The sequence below is a fragment of the Zea mays genome, chromosome 6 (assembly GCF_902167145.1).
Source record: "Zea mays cultivar B73 chromosome 6, Zm-B73-REFERENCE-NAM-5.0, whole genome shotgun sequence".
In the NCBI taxonomy this organism is placed as follows: Eukaryota; Viridiplantae; Streptophyta; class Magnoliopsida; order Poales; family Poaceae; genus Zea; species Zea mays.
The window spans coordinates 159,498,079-159,508,308 of NC_050101.1; the positions used below are offsets into that span (position 1 = coordinate 159,498,079).

The 10,230-nt window shown below is 41.1% G+C and overlaps 2 long non-coding RNA genes across 2 annotated transcripts; both read left to right on the forward strand.

Annotated features, from left to right (window-relative positions):
* The first annotated feature begins 1,421 nt into the window (after window positions 1-1,421).
* On the forward strand, window positions 1,422-1,807 carry LOC103630386 (uncharacterized). Its single transcript, XR_555019.2, has 3 exons — window positions 1,422-1,487; window positions 1,564-1,636; window positions 1,733-1,807. It is a non-coding gene; the product is annotated as an uncharacterized lncRNA (long non-coding RNA).
* Window positions 1,808-3,327: 1,520 nt separating this feature from the next.
* Window positions 3,328-3,667, forward strand: LOC109940294 (uncharacterized). Its single transcript, XR_002262977.1, has 3 exons — window positions 3,328-3,347; window positions 3,424-3,496; window positions 3,593-3,667. It is a non-coding gene; the product is annotated as an uncharacterized lncRNA (long non-coding RNA).
* Window positions 3,668-10,230: the final 6,563 nt, after the last annotated feature.

The following is a 10,230-nucleotide window of genomic DNA, read 5'->3' on the forward strand; positions in this document are numbered from 1 at the left end:
CCTATAAAAGGAAGGCCCAGGGCACTCGTACGGAAAGGTTGGCCGCGTGGGGAGGACGGGACAGCGCGTGCAGGCCTCTCGCCCCCTCCCACGCAAACGCTTGTAACCCCCTACTGCAAGCGCACCCGACCTGGCCGCGGGACAAACACGAAGGCCGCGAGTTTCCCCTTTACGCCTGTCTACCTCTGGTTTCCCCCCTTCGCGCTCCATCTCGCGCCGACCCATCTGGGCTGGGGCACGCGGCGACAATTTACTCGTCGGTCCAGGGACCCCCGGGGTCGAAACACCGACAAAACACGAAGAGGAAAGGTCTAGACTATATAGGAAGCTGCTTCAGCAATCCACCGTCGTTGGTGAAAACGCCCCTTCCAGAGAAGACGAGAACAAAGTGGCAGAGGTGATCAGAAGGGGTAGGTAAGTCGCCACCGAGCGATCCATATCGAACGGCTAATATTTAGAAGGCGACGTGGCGCTCTGTATAGCCAGGTTTTCATCCGGCTTTCATATAATAGAAATTATCATTGCATGTTCTGCTAATAAAGAATTAACATGCCTTGTTATGTCATGAATTAATTAATATCACATCACAATTTGACATATGCTTCGATTAGTGGATGTTTAGGGTTTATGATTAAATGGTTGATAAGTAAGCACATGAATTATATTGAATTAGAATTAAAATTTATATATGCAACAAATTAAGTAATATATAATAATGCCAAACTGATGTGTGGTGGGGGTATTGATTGTGGTATAAAGTTTATACACATGCGGACGGTATATAGAGGTCGATGCTTTTTTAGATAAAATGGTAGATGGAAGGCTGCTTTTCTGTACGGAGCCCCTGCATCCGTCCAGAATCCTCTCTCACCCCTTCTCTTCATTCTTCTATTCCGGATCTACCAATCATGATAAAGCTATTTATTCAAATGAGTACTAAAATGAACCCGAACGCCTCTTTTACTACACCGAATTGAAAATGCAAGTTTATCTAACATATTTTCCATAAAAAAGGTTTCGATGGAACCGACTGTATTAAACCGTGAAAGAAATGCAGCGGACCCTCGTCTTCGTGCAAAGCTAGATACCAATGTATTGGCAAATTTATTTGAATGTTGGCCTGACATGGAGTATAATATTTTAGATTGCAGCCAAGTAAGCTATTACTCCTTTATATTTTTTGTAATCTTTAATTTTGTTCTCTTAAGATGTTTGTTTAACTTGCAGATTCTATTGCCCTTTTGTTTCTTGGGTGACTTCAGTTTATATGTATTTGACATGAACACCAGAAGCATTTATATAATGGACTCCATGCCTCTACCATCATGGTTTAAGGGTAACGATCCAAACATGCATTATATTCACAAAATACATAATATTGCCAATAATATGAATGTTGTCATGGAATTGGCTAATCCTACATGGAAGGACGATATTTATATGTGGCGTCGTATAGTACCATCACGGGTTCCAAAAACATTAAACTGGTAATTTCTTATACCTTGACGACAACTAAATAATTTTGGCTATATATACGTAAGAACGAGTTATTTTAATTTGTAGGGATTTATCAGGCTTTCTTGTTATCAACTTTATGCACTCGTGGAATGGTAAAAGGTTACCCTGCATTTCCACTGTGAGTAACTGTGTAGTTCTAATTCTTGGTCAATATCATTTTTGTATAACTAATTGTATTTACTGAATTTAATGTTGTCTTATATTGAATATACAGACTTCAAGTGTACTGAGGACCAAATTCTTGGTAGAGTTGATGAAGTACCAGGAGAATGAATGTAATGACAATATTTCAGAAGAAATACAAAAGATTATTAAGCGCATCAGTGTTTAGTTGACTTTAGATATATGTGATTTTATTTGCAAATACTCGAGTTTACGATAAAAACAAAGATTCAGAATTTTTGCACACTTGTTATTCCCGTCCTTTTTGTATGAATTTTAATGTATATTCACGTTTGATTGTAAATTGATTTGTATAATTTATAAGATTGTGATCCATAATATGTGTTACTTGTTTTTATGTAATCATTGTGCATGAATAATTTGCGTGCTGTCGCAACGCACAGGCACTTGACTAGTAAGGAATTAAATTACAAAGTGGCTCACAAAATCAACCATCATAATTAACAATGGTATAATAACAATGGTGGTCATCGTATTCGTTTAATATAATATAGTATAGGTCAGTTTTGTTATTTCTTTCTAATTATCTATATATTTTTTGATTTATCATGCTTCATGCTCTTCTCTTGTTTGGTTTACTCTTATTTGATTTACTGAAGCATTTGGAGTTGCATTTTCTATAACAACATTTTGTGTTCCGATCAGTGAGATCAGTCATCCTCAATTGTTATATATTATCATTGCATGTTCTGCTAATAAAGAATTAACATGCCTTGTTATGTCATGAATTAATTAATATCACATCACAATTTGACATATGTTTCGATTAGTGGATGTTTAGGGTTTATGATTAAATGGTTGATAAGTAAGCACATGAATTATATTGAATTAGAATTAAAATTTATATATGCAACAGATTAAGTAATATATAATAATGTCAAACTGATGTGTGGTGGGGGTATTGATTGGGGTATAAAGTTTATACGCATGCAGCCGGTATATAGAGGTCGATGCTTTTTTAGATAAAATGGTAGATGGAAGGCTGCTTTTCTGTACGGAGCCCCTGCATCCGTCCAGAATCCTCTCTCACCCCCTTCTCTTCATTCTTCTATTCCGGATCTACCAATCATGATAAAGCTATTTATTCAAATGAGTACTAAAATGAACTCGAACGCCTCTTTTACTACACCGAATTGAAAATACAAGTTTATCTAACATATTTTCCATAAAAAGGTTTCGATGGAACCGACTGTATTAAACCGTGAAAGAAATGCAGCGGACCCTCGTCTTCGTGCAAAGCTAGATACCAATGTATTGGCAAATTTATTTGAATGTTGGCCTGACATGGAGTATAATATTTTAGATTGCAGCCAAGTAAGCTATTACTCCTTTATATTTTTAGTAATCTTTAATTTTGTTCTCTTAAGATGTTTGTTTAACTTGCAGATTCTATTGCCCTTTTGTTTCTTGGGTCACTTCAGTTTATATGTATTTAACATGAACACCAGAAGCATCTATATAATGGACTCCATGCCTCTACCATCATGGTTTAAGGGTAACGATCCAAGCATGCATTATATTCACAAAATACATAATATTGCCAATAATATGAATGTTGTCATGGAATTGGCTAATCCTACATGAAAGGACGATATTTATATGTGGCGTCGTATAGTACCATCACGGGTTCCAAAAACATTAAACTGGTAATTTCTTATACCTTGAGGACAACTAAATAATTTTGGCTATATATACGTAAGAACGAGTTATTTTAATTTGTAGGGATTTATCAGGCTTTCTTGTTATCAACTTTATGCACTCGTGGAATGGTAAAAGGTTACCCTGCATTTCCACTGTGAGTAACTGTGTAGTTCTAATTCTTGGTCAATATCATTTTTCTATAACTAATTGTCTTTACTGAATTTAATGTTGTCTTATATTGAATGTACAGACTTCAAGTGTACTGAGGACCAAATTCTTGGTAGAGTTGATGAAGTACCAGGAGAATGAATGTAATGACAATATTTCAGAAGAAACACAAAAGATTATTAAGCGCATCAGTGTTTAGTTGACTTAGATATATGTGATTTTATTTGCAAATACTCGAGTTTACGATAAAAACAAAGATTCAGAATTTTTGCTCACTTGTTATTCCCGTCCTTTTAGTATGAATTTTAATGTATATTCACGTTTGATTGTAAATTGATTTGTATAATTTATAAGATTGTGATCCATAATATGTGTTACTTGTTTTTATGTAATCATTGTGCATGAATAATTTGCGTGCCGTCGCAACGCACGGGCACTTGACTAGTATAGTCTAATTTTAAAAAAACCAATTACATAGTTAAAGACTAAACGAGTAGACAACTTTTTTAAGCCTAATTAATCTATGGTTACCAAATATGTACTCTAGCATCACATGGACATATTATAAAATTCTAGGTGGGGCGACCTATAAGAGATAAAACATTAGACTAGATCACTAGATAAAGGTAGTTTCATGCAGGGACAAAGCCATGAATAATTTTAGCAGGGACTAAACTGCACCGATACAATATAGGATCCCCTTATACATTATACTGTGTACATTTTAAATTTAGGAGCACAACAGGAATTCAGGTAACTCCCATTGGCCAAGAACCGACGGGAATTAGCCTTATACCGACGAGAATTACTAATTCGCGTCGGTTCTTGGCCGATGGAAATTACTAGTCGGAGTTTAGTTAATTCCCGTCGACGGCTTGAGAACAAACTGATGGGGATTACCTTAGCCGACGGGGGATTTTCAGTATGCTTGTTGTGGATAGGCTCCAGTGGAGCTCCATGGGTCGAGTGCGTTAGGGGGGCTCGAGCCCTGCCCGCCCCACCACTAGCTCCGTCCCTGGTTTCATGATAATAATATGAGGGTTAAGTGATAATGTCACAAATGTCCCGTAATGACATGAATACCATAAATACTTTTTTTGGTTGCACCTAGTTAACAATAAAAAAAATCTAATCTATAGTTAGAAAAATTGTATATTAGATAAACATCAATGCAAGAAAAAGTATATTGCCAAAAATAATGTAGTGATATACCACTAAGTTGTCAATCTTGTGGCTATAGCTCTAGGTAATTGCATTCTTCTAGTTTTGAGTTGCTAAAATATTCTATTAATGGTCTCATTTATCAAGGGATTTGAAGGTCTCCTTTTCCATACAACAAACCATCAAATCATTCATACAATCATCTTCCGTTTTGAATATCTCTTTCTCCGTATAGAAAAATATCAAATCATTCATCCAATCAATGGATTTGAAGATCTCTTTGACCAGACACCAGCCAGAGCGGTCACGTTGGCGCATCGTCGTGGCAAGTCCCTCATGAGATGGCGGCGACGAGGCAACGACGAGGGTAGGCAGTGATGGTGAGGCGGCAAGGTGATGATGATGATATGGCAAGGCAGCGAGGTGGCAAGATGGTTGTCGGTGTATTTAGTGTCCGACCGCACACCCGGGGTACCCTCGTGGTGCTTTTGGATAGGACGGTGTTGTAGATCGTAACTCGATGGTTCGTGCCAGAGGCACGAGGAAGAGAGAGTCGGGTGATTTTTTGCAGGTTCCGACCGCTTTATGGAGCGTAATACCCTACTTCCTGGGGTGCCTTTGTATGTGGTGTGTTTACAAGTGGTGTCTCCTGAGTGGAGAGGTGCTAATGAGATGAAAATGATGGGGATCCACCTAGGCCTTATATACACGACCGTAGGGTACTCCCTGCGCACATGCTGATCACACTTTTCCAGCTTATCTCCTAACTAATAGCGAACATACTTTGCTTATCCTAAGGAAAACCCCCTGACTCCATTCCAAGGTATCCCCGACATTTGAGGACGTCGGGCGCGGAAAAAACGAACAGCTTCCACGGGATCACGCCCAATCCACGAACAACGCGGACGTGAGCCCATCGCCTTCTTGGGTCATCCCATTTCAACTGTAGTCTTTGCCCGACCCATGATGCGGCGACTAGATTTTGGCCCCATGCAGGGTTTTTTGCCTTCTAGTGGACCCAGGGGATATTTGTCCCCCACAATGGTGGCATCACATGGCAATCGCTATCATGTTGTGGTGATGCAGTGAGATCTCAACGAGATAGTGATGGCAAGTGGCAAGGATTTCACCGATATCCTGCCTACTGATGCGGACTAGGAGGCAAAGTAGCGACACTGTTTGCAGGATCCCAATGAGGGAATGCGCCGCCAAGTGATGAGGAGACAAGGCAACATTGGCAGGGGGCCAGGGTTAGGTTATCTACTGACCGTTCGGTCGATGACCGAAGGAGCGAGTGAGCAACGAGGGGAGGGGATCGAACGACTTAGGTGAGGAGTGTGTCGAACGGTGAAGCGCTAGATGGGTTGGACCGAGAAAAGGTTAAATCAAAACCTAGTTTCTATTAAATTTAGCCCCACCTTCCGTATAAAAAAATGATTATCATGTTGCACATTTAAACATAGGTATAATAGGCTATAAAAATTGAGGTGGAGCCATGGCCCACCTTGCCCACCTATTGCATCCGCTCCTGAACGAATCATACACTAGCTAGGTTTAATAGGTTTGTCTTGTCGTTGAGTCCCCATATGCATAATTAGTTTGTAACTAGACTATATTTAATTCTTCTAACTATCATCTAAACAATTGATATGATAGGGATTAAAGTTTAATTGGTGATCCAAACACTTCCTTAGGCTGGCTCCAGCAAGGGTCGCTAAAGGCTCCTGTACCCTAAATATAGAGGATCAAACGGTCCTCTACGCTCTCCAGCAGCGTCCTCTAAATGGTCCTTTAAATTTAGAGGACACTGCTGGATTCTCTATATATAGAGTTTTTCTAAATGGTCCTCTATCCATTTGAATACTTTAAATAATCGGGTTCGTAAAACTAAAATATGTACAATACATTTGAGAGTATGACAAATACGTATGTACAAAAAATAAAAAAGTCTCTAATATAGGTATTTGCATATAGAGGACGTGATTTAGAGGACGTTGTTGGAGAGAAAGGAGATATAAAAGATGAAATCTTTTAGAGGAGACTGTAAAGGACGAATATACATGATGGATATAGAGTACATTGCTGTAGACAACCTTAGGCTATCTCCATCAACTTACTTATCCTCATCTCTCATTTTAAAATATTTGTATCAAATAATGTATGTGTTATATGGTTTAGTACCTATACGAGATACTAACAAAATATTAACATAACTTATATATTTGGTCTATGTTTGTCTATGATAGGTGTACCTACTGCACACGTGCCAGTGTGCCACCATTGTCGAGTCGATGCATGTCATGTCATGTCATGGTGTAGCGTGGTGTGGCTCGGGGTGTGGTCGTGGTGTGGTGTAGCTTACAATCTCTTAGGATTCCAGAGTTAATCTAGAGTTATGGAAGTTTTCTGTGTCTTGGGATTCTAGAGCTACGAGAGTTTCATGACTATTTTCCAAGTTCGCCCGGTTCATCGCGCTCACCTGATTCTTCTTGATCACCTATATAAGCTTCATTCTATCATCATTTCTCGGTTTACTTCTCTGCTCTTGCTCCTCCCTCAACAGTTATCCAAGCACTCCATTCTAGTTCTTACACACACTAGCACTAGAGATCATGCCTTCAAAATAAAGTGTGTCATCTAAGAGTTCAACTACTTAGATGAAGGACATCAATCATGTTTTTAGGAGTGTCCACAAGCGACACGACTGCTCGCTTGGTCCTCTCCTTTCTGGTGATGATTGAGCTCCATCATCTCCTCGCCAGGTTTAATTGGTGATGATTGACATGGCTACCTATCTGCACTGCACTGAGCAAGGAAACTACACCAATTAGTCAATGTTCATCATGCATAGATCCAGTGGTGAAGCCAACACTAAATTAAGCCCTAGGCACCATTGCTCGAAGGGGAGGAACAACGGTGGCCAGTGGCTTTCCCGAAGGCAGTAGCGACGAGTCTCATGTTAGTCAGATACACCACCATCCCAAGCTATATACGTGCACCCACACCAGTCGACCATGTGTGCGCCTTCAGGCTACAACACCTCCCCTACGCTAATGGTTCCAGAATTGTGAATCCTGTTCCAAGAACAAGCATTGCGGGCACCGAATGGCTAGGGATAGGCCTCACGCGCGTGGCGGTCCATGGTGCCACCCCAATGCCCTAGAATGCCATGACCCCGATGAGAACCATGTTGTCTATTTTGTGGATTTTCCTCTTATTATTAAAAAAAAGGAAAAGAAATGTGGCCAGCTGGACTGGGCCACTTCAAGGCCTAAAGGCCGAGCAGCCCAGCCGGCTGGATAAGGTGCTAGGGCACCCAGCCATCGTGTGGCCTTTGGCCTAACCGTAGCAGAGGCAAGGAAGGAACGACGGCAGGCTTAGGGGCGGCGTTCGTATGGACGTCGCAAGCTGCGGCTCGTGGTCCGGTTTTCTCGCAAATCGATTAGCTTCTTCCTCTTCTCGTCTCCTTAAAGGTATGGGTTGTCAATTCTCCGGGAGATATAGAAAAACTACATCTCGCTGCTGCTCCTCTCTGCTGCTCACGGTTCCAATCGGATCCATTCGGTCCCCGGTGTTTTGTATTCAACTCGCTGGTGGTGATTGGAAGAAGGTGGAGGTGGTGCTGCTCTTGTGCAGTGCGGTTCTCCTGCACTCCCTGATTCACTTGTGCGCCTGTGTGGTGCTGTGTTCGTCTGATTATTGTCCACCGTGGCCTGGTGTCTGGGCTCCCTGCTGCACGGTGTTCGTCTTCTCGGGCTGGTGCTGTGGACATATCCCACAGCCTCAGCAGCAGCTCTAGTATCTCCGTCAACCTCCCGCCGTGCAGGCCCGGACGTGGGCAGCGGAATTGGTTTTCTGGGATAGAACCTTGTGTTCGCTGAGCTGATCTTCCCACGTAGACAATCTACGTGCAGTGAGTTATTCGTTGCCTCTCTTTATTTACTGTTTAATTTTTGTGCAATCTGCTAGTATTAAATACTTGGGTGTGATTGCACTGTTGTGGTCGGATTTGTGTGCTCGATGATGATAGCGGTGTAGTGAGACAACGTGACAGTCTGGGTTTTAGTGTATTATCATTTTCAACATTGATATTATTTGTGCCTAATTAAATCTCTCTTGTTGAGGCTGTTTACCTGTGTTAAATTCTGTTAATTTATTTAGTACACAGCTCCTTACTATTAGTATTTATACTTGATTATTAGGCTTATTACATCTGATCTAAAACCCTGATTTGGTAAGATAGGACTGTCACGTTAGTCGAGGATCTCTGATCATCTTTCAGCGTTGGAGGGCTGTTTATTACAGCAACCCGCTATTTTGAGAGCAATACTTTAAGATAAACAATCATGTTTATTTGTTTAATCTGCCTTCTTCGTCTCCAAGCCATGTTTAATTATAAAATAGACCTGAGATGCTATTTTACATGTTTACATGTTCTAGAATTGCTACTGTTCATTGCTGCAATAATTATATATGACATTTGTCTGAGTTATATGCTTGTTTTATTCGGAATTAAAATATTTACTTTATTTAAATATGAAGGAAGCATGTCACTTATTTCTCTAATATTACAACAATCCAGAAAACCAATTCGTATTATGGCCTCCAGTTCTGATGTCATTAAGCCTGAAGCGTTCGACGACGCTAGCTTTAAGCGCTGGCAGATTAAGACTCGCATGTGGCTCACTGACCTAAAATTATTTTGGGTAGTGACATCGGCTGTTCCCGAGGCTGCATCAGATAATGCTGATGATGCAGCGAAGGCCGCCGCACTAGCGGAGAAGGCCAAGTGGGACGAAGCCAATGAGGCATGCTTGTCTCGTCAGCTGAACGTCTTGTCGAACCGCTTATTTGACGTGTACTCTGGTTTTACCTCCGCTAAGGGTCTATGGACTGAACTTGAGAACGAGTTCTCTGAAGTTGACAATGGCAATGAGTCATTCACAATGGAAAACTACCTCAACTATAAAATGGCTGAGGGAAGGTCTGTTATGGAGCAGCTACAGGAGATTCAACTCCTGGTTAGGGACTTGGTCCAATATGGTTGCGTCCTACCAGACAGTTTTCAGGTGAATGCAATACTGGCAAAGCTCCCACCTTCTTAGCGAGACTTTGTGACTTCATGCCGCCACATGAAGAAGCAAATGACTCTCACTGAGTTGTCAGCTGCGATTAATGTGGAAGAGCGTGCAAGGTCCAGTAACAAGCCATCCCAACAACTCCAGGTTCACGTTGTTGAGAAGGGTGGAGATAGAAAATTCCAGAAGAAGAAGAAGAACTCTCCACAGAAGAATATGAACCAACCTAAGTCCAAAAAGATGAAGAAGAAAAAGGGGGACTTTATCTCCTACGTTTGTGGTGTCTCCGGGCATACAACTCGGAGGTGCAAACTTAGGAAGGGAAAAGGTCCTCCACCTCAGCGCAAAGAAGGGAACATGGTGGTTAACTCCACCCCAGGGTATGCACCTCAGGCCTTTATGGCAAGTCCATCAGATGGCTGGTGGATGGATTCCGGTGCTACCGTTCATATTTGTGTTGATCGATCCATGTTCTCTTCAT